Source organism: Ptychodera flava, chromosome 18 (assembly GCF_041260155.1).
Source record: "Ptychodera flava strain L36383 chromosome 18, AS_Pfla_20210202, whole genome shotgun sequence".
Lineage (NCBI taxonomy): Eukaryota > Metazoa > Hemichordata > Enteropneusta > Ptychoderidae > Ptychodera > Ptychodera flava.
The window spans coordinates 8753167-8771907 of NC_091945.1; the positions used below are offsets into that span (position 1 = coordinate 8753167).

The following is an 18741-nucleotide window of genomic DNA, read 5'->3' on the forward strand; positions in this document are numbered from 1 at the left end:
TGCTAGCCTAGAAACACACTCACTGATGGCAGTTGGAGAAGTAATCATTTCATCATCAAAAGTAGTTATAGAAAAACTATCTTTACATAGGATTCATTACTACAGTTTGAAACAGACGATAGTAACTCTGCAAAATGATCACGCCACATTTTCGCTATATCATTATGCCCGTTGCAACCTCCAATAGAAGAAGACAAAGGTGCAGACTTATTTTTGCTACTAGCATTTTTCCAAAATTGCTTAACATTTTTGTTTGAAAGATTGTCAGCGTTATCTCTGCACATCTGAAACATAAATTTGAACTTAGCACGAGTCTTTCTCATAAGATCGAAAATTGGACCGTACCGAGGGCTGCCACTTTCTCTCCACAAAAGGAAGGTATCGCAGGCAATGGAATGATACTCTTTAACATGCTGATTCCAACCAACCTGCATTTAGAATAAGACTTACTGGAGATGGAGTGTGATGAAGCCAAAGATAAAGCATGCTCAATATCATCATAAAGTTTAGCAATAGACGAAATATGAACAGGGTCTTTACAATGCGGGTTATGACAGGTAAAAGCGTCCCTGTTTATATCAATATTGCTCAGATACTTGTATGAACATTAAAGTAACAATGCAAAGACTCATTATCGATTTTCGACCAATCAATGGCCTGGAGAAGTTTTGCTCACTGGATGAAAAATCATATTTTGAAGAAAATTCATATTACAAGACACATTCAGTGGAAAATGGTCGGACTCGAGAAACTCATGAAGAATCTTGATCTCATGAATACTACTATGCGCTCTATTAGTGGAAATACAATGTCATGATCAAGCCAAGATGTTGTATGGTGAGCCTCGCTATAATAAGTAAAATTACTCTGTTTTTCACCTAAAAGTTTAACATCTTGAACAAATTAAATCATTTGCATCTCAGAAAGCTTTCATCTCATTACCAAATTCAGAGTTGATATCGGCATTCCAATCGCCTAGGACAAACACACTATTAGATGCATAGTCATCGATACAAGTATAAATTTTGGCTAAATATTCAACAAAGAGATGAAGATTATCACTACTAGAGGTCGGAATGTAAACATTTAAAATTGTAAGAATACCACCAGAATATGAAATCTCGAGGCCAATCAAGTGACTGTCATTAAACTGTTCAACTTTGACGGAATCAAGGGATTTCCTCCACAACACTGCGACACCTCCGTATGGACGACCTCGGTGGAGACCGGCTTCCTCATCCATAGCAGTTTCTCCAACGGCATAGAAATCACTGTTTATCTGTGACAATAAGCTGAGTTCAGATTTTTTCAGCCTATGTTCCCGAAGAAGACAGACATCACTAATTTTACAAATGTCATTGACTGTGCGCATTGATGATTTAATACCACGACAATTGTATGAGGTAATGAAAGTTTATCCATGATGATTAATAATATTTACTGATGAGAATGCCCATAGGCCATGATGCAGGATCAAGAATACGACTAACCGACTCACGTGTGGTTTCAACAAGAAAGGAGGCGTACGTATCGTATTTTGTCTTTAGTTTTTCACATTTGACATTCATTTGTAGCGAGCTTTTCACAAACCGTTGAACGTCTTGAGCAGTAGTCGACGGCCCCAGTATTGTGACAAAGACTTTGAAGGTTTGGTTGGTGTTAACAACTTCAATGGCGCAATTTTCACCAGTATTTGCAGTGCCAATCGATGGTACAGGGCGCCTCTTGCGACGACGGGTCACAGTTGTAAACCCGGCCGCATTGGAACCTGTGTGGTCAGAACTGGACACCGACTGCATACGTTTATCGGACCCCCGGACAAGAGCACTGCCAGCCACGTATTGGGTGTAATTGACCCCACAATATCAGCATAACTGCTGGAAGAAACATTGTCTTGCACTCCCACTGTAGAATTCCGATCGACCGTGTCACCTGGAGCAGCTACTGGCTTCCACAGGGCGTGGCAGGAATTATTAGTGTAGAAAGTTATGAATATGATCAATAAATGTTTTGTATTAAACTATTTTTCCTTGTACAAGCCTTACCTGTGTCTAGTGTGTGCCTATTACTTTACGCTAGCTATCTCTGTATAGTATTTGAAGAAAAGAGTCTATATCTGTTAATTGCCTTCCCTAATCCCCTTCATTAATTTGTTCTGCCGATCACTGACGCGGGGGTTTATCGCCCTGACCAAATACCTCGTTAGCAGCTCATACTACTACCTTATAATGTACGTTCGCTTCCCTCAAATGACTGTTGCTGCTAATGATTAACAGAAGTGGGTCATTTTAAGGCCACGGGGTCAAAGGTCACTTCAGACTTCGGTAGAGTTTTAAGGTTCAAGAATTATTTATCACTGTTTCGACATTTATTGTCAGTATACAGGTCACATTTCTGTCTTTGTTTGGATTATTCATAACTTTCCTGCATACCGCTCGAAAGAGTTTGATAAATACGTTGAAGTTTTCTTCACAACATTCTTGAAAGCCAATTACAGAAGTTACGAAAGTACGTCAAATAGACAAAAGTTGTTCACTGAAAAGTTAATTAGTATTCCTTTATGCAAATATATCACACCTATTAACACCTTGGCTAGGGTCGTCTCCATGCAGCTGTGTTGACTCCCGAGAAAACGCGTAACACTTAAGATGATGGCATCATGATTTAATAAATTGACTTGATAACAATAAATAGCCCACTTTGTCGTGCTGGCATTTAAATCGGTCATATTCCTTTATTGACAATAACACCTTTAGACGAGATTTGTAGGAAGGAGGGTAACTTCTGCAATGAGCGAATGTACAATTTGAATATTAATATGTTGTTAAATTTGATATCGTGCTGTATTGTCAATTGACCCTACGTAGTCGTTATGAGGTAGTACGAGTGTGAAAGATCAAATTGCTGCACGCATGCATATATTCCTAACCTCTTTACCGACCTATGCATTCTGGGAGGACCTGGCACAAAAATTGATATGTGGTGGACAGAATCTCTAAGCCTTGAATGAGATGAAGGTCAGATCATTATTTCTGCAAAGTGCAAACACAACCAAAACGGGATTGCATTCACGGTCAGTTTAATAGACATGTAACTCTGCCCACATTAAAATAAAATGCCGGTCTTTTGTTGTGTTCACCAAACAATTCTTGAAATAGTGATGAATGATAATCACACTAGAATGACTCATTCTGGAATCTGAAAATGCGTTTTCTGCATGCTTTTTGCCACGTTTTGATTAAGCTGAAACTGCTAATTGAGCTGACAGAAATAGGATGTGAATGGGTCATTCTTTGACTTCTGTCTTTGAATGATATAAGTTCTTGAGTATAATGCATGTTTATTTATTTCTGTAGTAATTGTAGATGCTGACTGTCGATTGAAACTGTTTCTACAAAAACTCTCTTCGATACATGTGGTAATAACTAATTAAAAGTCCTGAATCAAAAAAAGATTGGAGTCTCCCTGGAGCAGTGGAGAGCGAAAATTGGTTGCTTCATTCCAAACCCGAAAAAGATGGTAACAATGTCATGCCTGATTACTAAATGTTCTACGTTACAATGTCACTGAAGTTTGTCCTGTTGATGTTACTCTTGTGTGCCGGTGATGTGGAATCAAATCCAGGGCCGAAGGAAGGTAATATCGATGCTACTCGACCAGGAACAAGTAAAACTAAATACCCTGAGGTTGGCCTAGGAGTACCCAATGGTCAAGAAGGAACCGCACAAAATAATGCTTCTAATATTTTGGAACAGCTGATGGCACGGTTTGCACAATACGACAATTGTATGGAAGCTTTGACTCAACAGATTCGACCAGTTGGTGATACAATGCATACTTTGTTGAGAGAAGTTAGTGAAGTGAGACAAAGAATCGAAGACGTAAACCTTCGTAAGCGCTTGGAAACACATCTTCGAAGAAAAAGGCTGAGGAAAAAGAACGCCAGAAGACATGGCAACAGTCACAAGCGAAGGTGAGAGACTGGGTTCACGAAGGACTAAGCATGAGGAAGACATCTGGATCGAGAAAGCTCACCATCTCCAAACTGAATCGTCTTCTCTTTTTTGTTAAATTGTTCTGTTAGGCATACATTCCTGAATCGTTCCATAATGGTTTGCTCCTGATAGCAATCAAAATTTTCAATGAAGTATTCTGCGACAGAAAGTATGATTATAGCGGCATATGTTGACATTCGAGATGAACTTAAAACATGCAGTTAACCAGCGTACATCTGTAAAAGTAAAACATTATTTGGACCTCCAAGTAGAATACTATGTTCAGAGTGTGATGTTAGATGTTTCCAGAGTCTTACTTTGGCTGATAATCTATTTTCAGCTTAAGTAATTTGTGTAAAGAGCTACAGTGCCTTGGTTTGCAAACTGATATGTGTTCTCTTGAACTGAACGATATTTGAATTCGCTCTTGATACTCCTGTTGATATAGAAAATAGTCTTAATAATCCAACAATAAAATTGACCACCTAAACTTGACATGCTACAGAGAACATGAATACTTTTTACCCATTAACGAAACCTTTACATGAAGGTCTTGCTGAAGTATATGTCAAAACGTTTACATAATTGTGTAGGATGTGGAAATGTTTGACAGGTTCTGAGAATGAAACTACACTACCTGCCTCCTGAAACAATGTGAAATCTTCAGTGAATCGAGAGTCGCGCGGTTAGAAAAATAACAACTTAGCTCGGTTATTGAATCACTCTTTTTTGAGGATTTAGCCAAGCAGTTTTGACAGTGATGTCTTCGCGAGGTGTCTGGGTGCCGTACACTGTGAGTTCGAATCCGATCGAGAAATATCTGAATGTTCAAACTCAGCTTTTCTCCAGTTAGGAACCAGTTTTACTAGAATTGGGATATCAGGAATGGCTTGCAGTACAACAGTCGTAAAGATGCCCTCACTGAATAGTAATCATCCTATTTTATGAGGTTCAAATTACATGTGCTCGAATGTTAATAATTACGCAACGAAAGTTACGGTACATGTTTGTTTACGCTGCTTTTCCGTCAAAGTATTTTTTTCTTGTATTTTTCTTTGACATTATCCAATAACAGGACAACCCTTCGGAGACATGACCGAGTGATGAAACTCTACCGTTTTGATTCAGCTTGGAAGTTGCTGGTTAATGATAAAATGTCGACATTCCTGGTTAAGCTTTTATCATGCTTTGAAGGCTCTCAAGAAGATACCGAAAACATCTCCTTACCAACACAAGTGACCGGAGATGACGGCGACGCCCAAGACCACAGTTACAACCCAGCCCCAGAGATTCAACAGTGTGAAATGGATCGAAGTACAGCAGCAAGTTTACTGAAAAACATACAAAAGGATTTTCTTTCAGATAATTCTGAGGTAGAAAAGGAGTTGGAAGTGGAGCATCGAATGACTACATTACCCGATGAGATGTTGCAAATGATGCAAAACTTCAGGGGCCAGTCCAAGACAATGTGGAATCCATGCAACTAACAGATAACGTGGGCCAGGTTGAAAGTGCAAAGGAAAATGCCATTTCTTCGCCAACACCAGCAACGACAAACAGCTACAGCCATACCCACAATTACAATCCAGGACCGATGACTCCACAAGAAAGAGATACAAATGCAGAAAACGGTTTTAAAAAATACAAACCAGTAGACCGTCAGTCTCGAACTTCTGAGATAGAGCTACAGACAAGGCAGAAGTCTTTCAGTAAAATGGATACGTCATCCGATGAAACGTATCCAAGTGATAGTAAGAAAAATGAACCATTCGAAGAAACTGCTGAAGTTGCAAAGCTGATAGATCCTGCGACACAAGGACCAACACGTTCTGGAACTGATATAAAATTCCAAGACTATGACAAAGAACAAACTCAAGAAACAACAAGTGAGAACGATATACAACAGAATCGATCAGACAACGGCAACATAAGAGAAGGGTTGAATTACCAAAAACGTGAATACGAAAAGGGGAATGTTAACGTGGCGTCAACTTCTTCAATCAATATGAGTGTGCCAATAAAGCATGAAGATGTACAAGGCAATAAAGAGATGAGTGGTCATTGCAATGCTGGGGCAAAACCGAAAACATCAGATCGTGGCAAAATGGTACAGCATCCTCGTCATGACGAAAAGGATAGTTCGGCTGCAGCAATTGGTTTCTTTCAGTGTAGAACAAACAAAAATAACAGTTTTTCAACACAACAAAACATGCATGGCAAGCATAAAATCACACTACCTGAAAGGAATGATAAGAAGAAATCAACAAGGACTGAAGAATCCTCACAGTATGATAAAAGACAAGCGCAGAAAGGTAAGGATAGGACCCGTTATCTTTAACTTGCCAAAAACCATCTATCTGCTTAGCAAGAATCGAACAAGCAGGTAATAAGTCTCATTTTTACTATGCTTATGAAAGCATAGTGATAGCCTATAACCACTCTAGACCGACAATTTATCATTGTATACCCTAGACGACAGCATCAGTGAAGCTGATGACGCATTAATATTCTCGTTAAAAAGAGCCACAAGAAATGTTTCTTTCATGAAGAAAATGTTTACGTATAGGGTTTCTTGAAAATGACTTAAGGGAGTAAGATGGTTCATTGAAATCTTACGATCTTAGAAGTATTACAAATTCAGGACAACAGCAAGAATAGGGACACAACTTGACAGCTTTGATTATCGCTGTAAAAGGTGCCTGTAAAGATACCAGTCATTACAATCGAGTCCTAAAAAAGTCAATATCTGGCAAGAGTGCACAAATAGCGTGTCTGCCGTTATTTCGTTAACGGTATGGGCAAATTTGATCATGCCTAATGATTCAACGAGTCTAGTTATATGAGCAATAAGTAATTGTTCATTTGATTGGTTTCAAAGGTGGAAAATGAACAAATAATATTCAAAACTGTTTCTAACGCCATTATATTCCATATTCATGTTCCCTCTCAGCTTAATCATCATCTAACACTCATGATCCATTACAGTATTAATGCTTAGGTTATACAAATCTGAAATAAAAATCTTATATATAACAAGATAGTGTATTTCAACTTTGACATTCTGTCAAGGGTCATCCAATTCTGTCGTCAGTGTGAATCTCTTTTTCAGATGAACCTTCTCATAAGACTAGCCTTCACTCAGTCACCTTCTATTTGAACTATGGAATTTGACCTTCGTTCGTTGCATCAACAAAATTAGCAGGTAGACAGTTCTGATTTGATTTTGATCGAGTGAACATATTTTGAGGTCTAACTTTTTCACCTTTTTTAGCTCTGTTTAAAGTCAATGTCGTTTTATATTTTAGATTCATCAAGTACAGCATTGCCCGTTCGCCCGAAAATTCCAGCATTTCTGACTCTGTTGTATAAGCTGTCGAGTAGCTTAAGCAAAGGTAAGGCATATTGACTTTCAACAGTTCGTGTAACATTTTTTAAGCAGGAGATATGTCCATTGCAGCAAAGAATATCACCATGAACAAGCACTGACATAACATATTTGCTTTTAGAATTGAAATAAGTCGCCATAAAAGTGAACATATTTCCATGAAACTGTTCGTGGCTACTTGCAGGAATGCTTGCATGTCAGTTATAAACTTCACGGTGCAATTTCCTCTTGCAGAAAACGTTTGTGATATGGTTTTCTTCTGTAAATGTGTTGGTATCAAGACGCAAAAACAAATGGATATAAAAGAATCCGGCGATGCCCAAGCCCTGTTTAATCAGTTGGAAGAAATGGGGCTGATTAGTACAGGCGACGTTAACTTTCTGTGTGAAATTTTTGAATATATCAAGCGTGTGGACCTGGTGAAAGAAGTAAACAAGTATGCAGAAAATTGCATCCATAAATCACCAGGTGTGTTGAACAATTCATCATTATTTTCAGTTTACGAAAGGAGGCTCTAGACATAATCTGATTCTGTCATCTTATTAACTGATCAAGGTGGTGTGGCCATTGAATTATCCTGACAATTTATTTTCAAGTAATACAAGTCTGCACTAATTTTGGACATAAACTCCGATCGTCTACTAATTCTATTTAAACAAATTACCTTCCGTTTAATGAATAGACTTCCGCTCAAAGTGAGTAAATTATTAGGAAGATTATACATACGATAGTAAAGTAGCTTTTTGTCTCTACAACACTACATAGACGAAGGTTTGCATAACTTCTTGTAGAACTTTGTTGCTTTCTCCTTTCATTTACTTGGTGGAAAAGACGCTTCAGGTTTTCGTTTATGTAAATGTTACTGGTGTTGTTGTCCCCTACACGAACTTGATTTGGAGTTTGCCCGCGAAGATTCTTTCTCGCATAGTAGATACTGTTTCGTACCGATCTCCTGACAAATTTGACGATGATGGCTGGTGGTTGGTGTTGTTGTTGTTGAGTCTGGTTTTGACGACTTGGAAGACGGTGACTAATGTCTATGTCGTTTGGCGTAATGTCAACGCCAACAGCAGCTGCAACTCGTACGACGATATCATTTGTGTCTTCCCCATTTCGTTGCGGAATTCCGTGGATTTCAATGTTATTGCGACGACTGTACTGTTGTAAATCATGCAGTTCCTCCTGTGTATTGCTCAGTTCTCTTTGCGTAACAGTGAGTTGATCTTGAAGTCTGACTTTGTCAGCTTTCAATTGATTGGTATCTGACTCAATTTCTTTATTTTCTTTCCTGAAGTTTTCAAAATACTCACTGACATAAGTAACATACTTTTGTAGATCAGACAGCCGGTTTTCAACAGATGAAATCTTTTCAATCTGCTTTTCATGAAGTGCTAATGTTTCCATTATCTCCGAGGAATCAACATATTTATCTGCAACAGTGACAGGAGAAGGTATATCAGAGAATGGTTTCATTGATTTCACATATCTTAAAGAATGGCCGAACATACAACTTGTCAAAAAAACGTTCCCCATCCTTCAATATACCTACCAATGTAATTGGCTTCTCAAATAACAAAGAAGTGCGGAAAATGTTCACTGACAATGACCGCAGAGGTAACCTAAGTGTCATTGAACTGCGGCTGGTTGCTCTCTAGATTATGACAATTTACAGGAAGATTTTTCAATGTTCAAGGATTACTTTATTATTATTATTATTATTATTATTGTACTTGGGCCTCAGCCCAGTACATTTGTTTTCATTCCGTGGGAAAAAACTCTGTAAGGTATAACCATTCCTGGCTGAGACCAGGGAGGGCAGAATGTCTTGGCTTCATCTTTCTTGGCATAATAAATGGCGTAATGATGTTAACTGAATGGAAGTGCTGCTCTCAGCAAGTCTTGAATAAGTGAGATGTGAATATTAATGCTTCTCTATCTGAGTTTTTGCCACAAAATCTTCTGAATATAATCAAAATGTGCATCGAAATGCAACAAATTAATGCACCCTCCGTTTCCTAGGCGATGGCACGACCCTTGCTACACCCACTGGACGAGCCAAAGTGGGAGGGGTAATTTCAGTTTGGTCGAACAAGAGGGCTCGAGACCAGAATTTAACATTTAAACTTGTAACATGTTTAATCGCTGACAAGATGTGGACTAGTGTTAATCGAAGTAAAATTGTGAAAAGGAAAGGTTTTATATCCAGGACACAATGAAAAACATTACGACTGGAAACTGTACCCCCAGTTGAGAATAGTAATGCCCACAGCGATGGAGAACACTTATCCTTGAGCTGAGAAAACCAGACCATCATTTCGAAATAGAGCTGCAGATTCGAGAAGCTCGTTCAAAATAGCTAGGTACACCCCATATAGGGGTGGTTTCGAGTTTTGAGGGCAAATTTCGCCTCCTTCATATAGAAATCGTACGTTTGTTTTTCCAGGAGAACACACCATTTGACACAAAATTTGCATGTAAAGGGGTCGCCAGTAAGCACGTGGTCAAATCTGGCATAAGAAACAATATGAAATGTTGGGTAAAGCCAGTCCAAAATATACTGATTTGAACTTTTGTGTTTTGTAATTTATACCACTGCAGTAACATCACCTTTTTTTGACAACATCACACAATGTAATACGTTTTGAAACTGAATACTCCGACGTATTCTGTGTCTCCTTTGCTAAAAAATACGGTATGCCGATTACAATGTAAGGAGATGATGACGTCGACAGATTTGTAGTGCGTTTGGTCCTTGATGGTGCACGAAGTTTTGTCAAGGTAGCTTGTGTATTTATTTCCTAAATGGGAGAGATTAGGGTCGATCTAAACGAAGGCCGAAGAATGTTATGATACTCTAAGCGAGCTGAACTCTAACGCGAATGGTTGGATAATTTGGAGGATGTTTAGAATGATCTCGTCTCATTAAGATTATTTGGCGGTCAATATAGCGCTATTAGCGCTGTTCACGGTTACAGGTTTGTTACTAAATATAGCTGTACGCGTGCGACATCGGACACGCAGCTTGAAATGCGGACAAATTTCATCAATGTTGCATGCGTGGCTGTTTTTGCAGCTTGTACTCTGAGTCGTGAATATGTTTTTTAGTATTCATTGTTACACTAGCAGTTGCCCACTGAGATGTATTTTCGTCGTTCTTGCATGCGTAATTTTCAAAAGCTTAATCTAAAAATGCGGACAAATATTTATTTTTGCATATTAATGAGAGAACAGTGACGTAAACCGTGAACAGCCCTATTTCAACTGCGTCACAAGTTTGCGAAATGAGTATTCAGTCGAACGGTCAACGAACGATATTTTAGAAATCTGGAGACATGGCACATCGCATTTTTATTTTAGTATTTTATATTTTACAAAAGATTTACGAAGCAATGATTTTGTCGAAAATTCTGAAAAAAATATAGGAAGATTTGATCGCGAACACATTTTCACTTGGGGTCAACTAGCCCTGCGTACGATGCTGTGTGTTCCGCTACAGCTAATCGCCCCGCTCACCACAGCCCTGCAAAGACCCGTACGTAGGGTCGGTGACTTCAAATCCATTTTGGGACTTGACGTAAAAAGCCAAATTACTGCCGAAATTCAGCGTTCTTGGGCCCAAGTCGTATCCCAGCCTACCTCAGCTACTCGATTGCTTCCAAAAATGACAGTCTTTTATTCACTTCTCGTAAATAACCGTCGATGTCGGCAACTCTCTCGCTAGCCCTGCGTACGATGCTGTGTGTTAGCTGTAGCACATAGCATCGTACGCAGGGCTAGGGGTCAACATGGGGTCGCAGCCATGTATGTTGCCTCAAAACTTATTTCTGTCTGCACTCAAAACTCAAAAATGTCGGATATGAACTGAAAAATCGATGCAATTTTGTCAAACTTCGGCGAAAATTTCAGCCTATACAAAATTTCATCTAGGTAAGGTAAATTTACTGAAATTTGATCGACAAATAATCCTGAGCTTGAACGTGACAGCTCACCTTCTCCGGGAAGTCAAGCATCCAGCTGCCATACACAGTTGCCCATATGGCCAGGTTTATGAGATTGTTTTCAAGCGATGGTGGCAGACCGTACGGGGCTCTGCATATGAACCTACCGCGGATGTAGCTGTAATAACTGTTGCGTTGTTTTTAGTGCCCACGGACGAAGTCCTGGGGAGTTATAGGTTTGGTCATGTCAGTCCGTCCATCCGTCCGTTCACGCAGATATCTCAGACATGCCCTGGTCAATTTCTTTCAAACTTTGCAGTACAAAAATAGTACCCAACCCCATACAGATGCACGTCGATTTGTTTCACAATGCGATCGAATTTGGCCGTGTTAGAGGACTTTTTAGTTTACACCTCCATAGACTCCCATGTATAAGGCAGTTCTCCATAGACTCCCATGTATAAGGCCAAGAAAAATAAAAATTTAGTTTCTCATCGTATTCATATTGCCTAAAGGATGCAGTGACACAGTTTTTAGTCCCCACGGATAAAGTCCAGGGGACTTATAGATTGGGTCATATCCGTCCGTGAGTCCATCAGTGAGTCCATCAGTTCACGCAATATCTCAGACATTTTGACAAAATATCATGTGACCTTGGTGACCTTTGACCTCAAATATACATTATTGTCCATAACTCAGTAACCACAAGTGCTAAACCTTTCATATTTGGTATGATGGGACACCTTATGACGCCACATATTGTACACCATTAATTATGCGCATATCTAATTTTGAGCGAGCCAATAGAGCTAGAGGTCTGATTTTTGGTATATAGGAATAACTTAGCAATACAATTATTATGACAAAATGTGACGTGACCTGAATGACCTTTGACCTCAAATATATATATTTGTCCACAACTCAGTAACCACAAGTGCTACATCCTTCATATTTGGTATGATAGGACACCTTATGACACCATATATTGTACCTCATTAATTATGCGCATATCTTATTTTGAGCGAGCAAATAGAGCTACAGGTCTGATTTTGGTATATAGGAATAACTTAGCAATACAATTATTATAACAAAATGTGACGTGACCTGAATGACCTTTGACCTCAAATATATATATATTTGTCCACAACTCAGTAACCACAAGTGCTACATCCTTCATATTTGGTATGATGGGACACCTTATGACACCACATATTGTACCTCATTAATTATGTGCATATCTAATTCTGAGCATGCCAATAGAGCTGGATGTCCGATTTTTGGTATATAGGGATAACTACAGGTAGAAATCTAAATATGCCCATCTAAATATTAGACATCTACCATCGAGAACAAAGAAATTTGCAGTAATTTGAATATTTAAGGAGTTTAAGCATTTCCACTATAAATAAAGAACCCTGCCTCAAGCTCCACAAAAGTTGCTTGACATATTTTGCCGTTGTCATGCCATTGCTTCGTTTAATAACCAGTTAATCAAATGCCTAACTGACAGGAGGAAATTCAAGACCATATTTGAATAGTAGTATATATTGTCCTCAAAATTACTCTATCATGGCCCAAGTACCAATTGCCTTCAGCAATACTGCCTTGTTATTATTATTATTATTATTGTTATTATTATTATTATTATTGGACTTTAAAGAGTGTGGTAGTTACAAAATGGGTTCTAATTTGCACCAGAGCTCTCTAAGAACTACTCTTAAACTACTGACACTAAAGAAACAGAAAACAAATAGAGCGAGTGTACAAAAATAAACAAGAGTAACTTTTAATTATACTACAAAATATTTTAACAAAATCTGAACCCACATTTGTAACTTCATCATAAGATAGTCTCGCAACTTTAATTTGAAAGCGGACAAAGTTGATCTGTTTCTAATCGAAGGGGGAATTGCATTCTAGACACTCGTAGCACTGAAGGAGAAAAACTTTGACCTGTGACAAATTTGAATTTTGAAAGATGCAATAACCATGACTGGCATTACGCTTGTTCGATGAAATTCGATGAAAAACGTCAGTCAAGTAAAGGGTACGAGGCCATTGAAGGACTTGGAGTGCCAATAATGCAGTAAATAGACAATACATAGATCAATCAACAACCTGAGAAACTGTATTGACTAAATGTACCGGCTACGACAAAAAAAGATACTGTATTTTTCGGACGCCCTAAGTGTACATTTCGAGAATGTCACAAGACTCATTATAATTGTTAGAGAATTTACGTGAACAAAATTCTATAAGAAGTTATGCAAACCTTCGTCTATGTAGTGTTGTAGAGACAAAAAGCTACTTTACTATCGTATGTATAATCTTCCTAATAAGAGTGCTATGACTTTGGAATGTACACAGATTTGGAGGGCCACTGCTATATATAGTACTGTAAACACAGGTGTACATTAAGGTCAGAATGTCATGTTTGTACCAGGACTCATTTTGTATAACAGAGCAAAGGTCAGATTTTCCATGGTTGTATCAGAACTCGTTTATATAACAGTACACAGCTCTGCATACAAAGCCACATGTTAGGATCTGAAATACTTGGAAGTCTTTAAAGTAAGTAATTTACAGCAGCACAAACGTTACTTGCAAGGATCTTCAAAACTTTGAAATATAAATTTTAGACCCTGTAACATGACAACAACACTTAGTACGACACTTCGTGTGTAGCTATATTTCATGCTGAAGCAAAAGATACAGATCCAGTGAAATATATATGCTTCTCTGGGCTGCCGTTTACTGCAATACAATGCATATACTATGTACAAACCACTTCGCAAGATACAAATTTCCGATTCGTCTGATAATTTTACAGAATGAAACGTCAGGTAATTATGAGATATTTCATTAAGCTTTAGCAAACAAAAAATTCTCGAATCTGGATATCAGACTCGATCCGGCGATTTTCCCAGTGGCATGACTTTCTTAAATCTCACCGATTGTTTTCATTTACTTTCCAGGCCATGGCTACAGAGAAATATATTTCAAAAGTTTTTATGGCGTTTGACGGAAGTGACTGTCGTCATTTGTCTTTAATGAATGAAATTGGCATATTCTATTTTCACTTAGATAAATCTGTCACTGATCGAGGGATATGGAGATTGTGGATGCTGTTTCTACCACGATCAAAATACCAATAGACGTAATGGAGAACTTAGAAAACACAATCCGCCAAAGAACGTATTCAAAGCGCATCGTTTGGGATGTAGTGCACCTTCATCAAAGGCCTCATAAGGCGTTATTAGACATAGCAAAAATAACCCCTTCCTTTCTAAACGTTTTCAAGAATTGCTCCCGTAAAATATAACAATTGCTTTACAGAATAGCCTTGTGACCGTGAATTTGATTCGAAGGCTTCTGCAGTAGAGTCATTTATGATATTTTGTGTTCATGCATACACCCAATTCAATATTTTATAAAAGTTTCACTAACTATGAAAGTCTCGAGTTTAATCATACAACAAATGTTTTCATAATCAACCGCCTACATGACCTGGTATTATTATCAAAATCTGTGTTAACACAGCATGCTCATTAAATGATGCACAAAATTAAAGTTCCATTGCAACTGACTTATAGGCAGAGTTTGCAATATGTGTTTCACAAAGCTGAATATTACCAAAGACTGTGGATCACTTATGCCAGGGGTTTGATTCAACGTACAGAGTGCCACAAAATGTATCAATGTCAGGTCATGAAGTGTCATCTGGGTCATGTAAGGTAAACCAAAACATTCTTGACAGTATTCTCATTTACATAATAATTCATTTTTGTTTAAAATAACTTTCTGAAATAAGCAAAATAATCCCTCAACGGCAATATTTCAAGGAGATCTAAGGCACTTTACATAACTGGATGTATATGCAAAGAGTTGGAACAGCAAAATTTGTATAACTATTCCACAATCAATCGTAATAAAGCTGTTGAATGGATTAGGTAGTTCTTTCCTTTTTCTCCTTTTGTATATCCATCGTATGTCAGTAAACGGCAGTCTAGAAAAGCAAAAGACCATACGAAGAATATTTCTTGATTAATCTTTTATGAAAGACTGATCCGATGTCTAATTGAAAGTCTTTTCAATATTGAAAAACATTAAAAAGAATACTATGTACAAACATGACAAATTCTTTCAGTTCTGTGGTAAAAGGCACATTGTGTTGATTAACATGATGAACTTACTTTGGATATGATGAGGAATCCGAATTCTAAATGTACAATTACTCGTTTACTTTTCTTCATGATGTAAAGCATATTTTCAAAGAGAAAAAAACTTCGGACAATATTATTTTGTGAAACATGTAGTAGGAAGAAATATACTAAACTGTGAATATATGAAACATAAAAAACCAGATGATTTTCAGTAGGGAAGTCACACGCTCTGTCTTGAAATATTCAAAACTTTACAGATGCTGAGAAAAAGCAATCACATTAGTGGTTGTAGACGTTATAATCTTTCGCTTAGTATTTTATGTACTCTCTGTGATTTTAACACTACAGACAATAATACAAAGCGATGATGTGAAAACGTACATTCTAATGGCTGTTCAGACAGGTGTAACCGGTGTTTTGACATCCTAGGAAAGCGGCGCTCGATAGATTTTGTTCTAGTGTAGCGCATTAGACACTGATGACTTTTCTTGGCCGATTTGAGTTGTAACGTATGCGGCACTACTCAAGGATATCTATCCTAGCCTGAGGGCGCAGTAAAGCCGTTCCCAGAACCACTATTGTTGGTCTGCCTTGGTGTAGTCACATGAGGCAATATGTCTGAGCATAGGAGGCAATGTACACTGTTTGTACATGACAGGAATCACATGTTTGACCCTTGCACCTGTCAAAGAAAATGAATCGAAGACTATCACAAACTTTCATCGCCAATATAAACAAGAGTTAAAGGGATAAAGTCGCCATCTTTTTGAAGGTTTTCTGTTAATTTGTTTCATGTATGAAGTTATTTATTTTGTTCTACTTTAATACTGAGGCGTATTATCAAATACATATCCACATAAAACGTATATATGCTGAAGAAATGATTTCCGTTATATTCAATAAATTATGCCACGGAAGATTTCGTTACATCTACAAGCTTTGGGAAGTAGAGATTTGATGACAGACAATTTAGCACGTTTCAGTGAGTAGAACCACATAAATAGCTTCACACATGAAACAGAAATGACCAAAATAATTTTTAAAATGGCGCTTTTTTCCCTTTTATTCAAAACCTTTGGAAGTATAACCTGAACCTTGGTTTTGACTCACAGAAGGTCAAAGGTCAAACTTTGCCAGGTCAGATGCCAGACCTTTAGTATGTATGAAATTGCCAACTGTGTCTTAGGTCAAACTTTCTCAAGTCGCTTTAGAGAATCAGACTACCTGACATTTACCGGTATTTAGAATTCAAAATGGCAACATTCCCTGTGGTAACTCTGAGGGAAATTTTAATTTTTTTTATTTTGAAACCAAGCCACTGAAAAGTTTATTTACTCTACAAGCTTCGATATGAGCACCGACAAGTGATAGGTCAGAAATGAATTGTAAGAACTTGAGAATCGGAATATCTGTCCTCGAGGCCTAATCTACCTTTATAATCCCAGAAAGCTTACATGGACAATACGAAAGGGCTATCTTGGCTTGAAAGTCACATTCTTCACTTTCTATAAATTCTGGAGATAGTATTACAACTGTCTTTTTGCACCTGGAATGTTAGAAAGTAGATTTTATAAACTTGCAAGGTCGTACCTTTACTGCTTGGACATATAGAGTAAGAGAAATGAATCATTCATAGAGGATTCTTTCTCGTTTTGGCAAAAATGAATATGATCGAGAACAGTGGGATCAGATCTTGTCTGATTAAACAAACTACACTTTCAGCATTTGCCTGTTGAACACAACTGATAAGCAGAGGTCTAAATGTCGACTTTGGTGGAAAGAAGGAAATGCTAACAATTATTGTTAACATATGTCATATCGGGGCGTAAATGACTGATTATGACACATGTTCAATGTCGATACCATTCAAAAAGTTGACTCACCTGTTCGTAATGAGCTTTGCCTCAGCTGTCACTTTTGAACAGCCTGGTACAAGATCTCTGAACTCCACACATAACTTTAAACTATAGGGAGGTTTTTCCAATGTGTTCATCATGGTGTGTACGATATTACTGTCTGCTTCACAAAAACACACATATGCATCGAAGGTTTCAATCGGCTCTGAGGAAAAGACAGTTATGATAATCATCAAAAAGCAACAATGGCTGTAAATCTTAATAATATTTCATGTTACAAAAATGAATGCGTATGGAGAATACAAATTATTGGTCTTTCAAACACAATTGATAACGTACTGCAATATTGAATACCATTCTTGACAAATATGTTCTTCTCGATAAGTAAATTGAACACATTTACATTGGATTATATATTTATACAGGTTGCACTGAGACGTTGAACATATTTTAACATGATTTTGGTGGCAGAACAAAGTGATTATTATGAAAATATTTATTTTTTGGTTAAAACTTCAGTTACCTTACAAGACTTAGTCCCAAACATGTTAGAAGGGGGAATAGAAGGGAAAAGAAGTTTGAAGTTTGAACAAGTGGGAGGGAGGGAGATAAAAGACATTGTCACGTTTCACCTGTCTAGTGCACGGAAACAAAAAATACTGTGTTTCAGTTAATGAAACTCACCACTTGCATGATCTAACTTGAGAAGGTTGCATGCCTATGCATTGGGATTGTCTTTGACAGATCCGAACATACAACCGTACAGACTGGTCAGTATTATTGCTGATATTGCACTATACAGACTATACAAGCTGTTCGTGCTGACCTATGACTGATGATCATCGTCATTTCATACATCTTCCATTTAATAACAAAGGAATTGATGCCATTAATATCAGCAATATACTTCACAACAAAAAGGTTACATCAACTATACCTGTATACTTTAAGAACCAGTCTGTACCTATTCTGTCATATCAATACACCAAGACAATCTCCAATAAAATATTCAATTACAATAAGGCATTGCGGCACTTAAAATTGATGAATTCCTTCAAACACCAGCATCCTGTGACTGCTCTACATCTCCCTTCAAATATTCTCCAGTTGGCCATGTCATCAGTGGTGATCTGAACTTGGTTGAACATCATCACCTTCGTAAGATATTATCTTGTGGACCCAAGTTCAGAGAACCTCGCAGGATCAACTGGAACCATAATTTTAAGATCGTTATGGACTCTGTTGAAGAATATGCCAGGAAATGGGCTAAAAGGGAGGATGTAGAGCTAGACACACTGTCAGAATGGGTCAAATCTGTGAGGAAAATAGTTCGTGGCCGTATTGGTCGACTAAGATCACATGTTTGCAGAAGACCTTATTCTGTATTTAAAGATCCTGATGCTG

At 37.8% G+C, this 18741-nt stretch overlaps 1 long non-coding RNA gene across 1 annotated transcript; it reads left to right on the top strand.

Moving 5' to 3' along the window:
* Window positions 1-6240: 6240 nt before the first annotated feature.
* LOC139117779 (uncharacterized) lies at window positions 6241-7842 on the top strand. The gene is made up of 3 exons (XR_011548577.1): window positions 6241-6307; window positions 7301-7387; window positions 7615-7842. It is a non-coding gene; the product is annotated as an uncharacterized lncRNA (long non-coding RNA).
* The last annotated feature ends 10899 nt before the right edge of the window (window positions 7843-18741 follow it).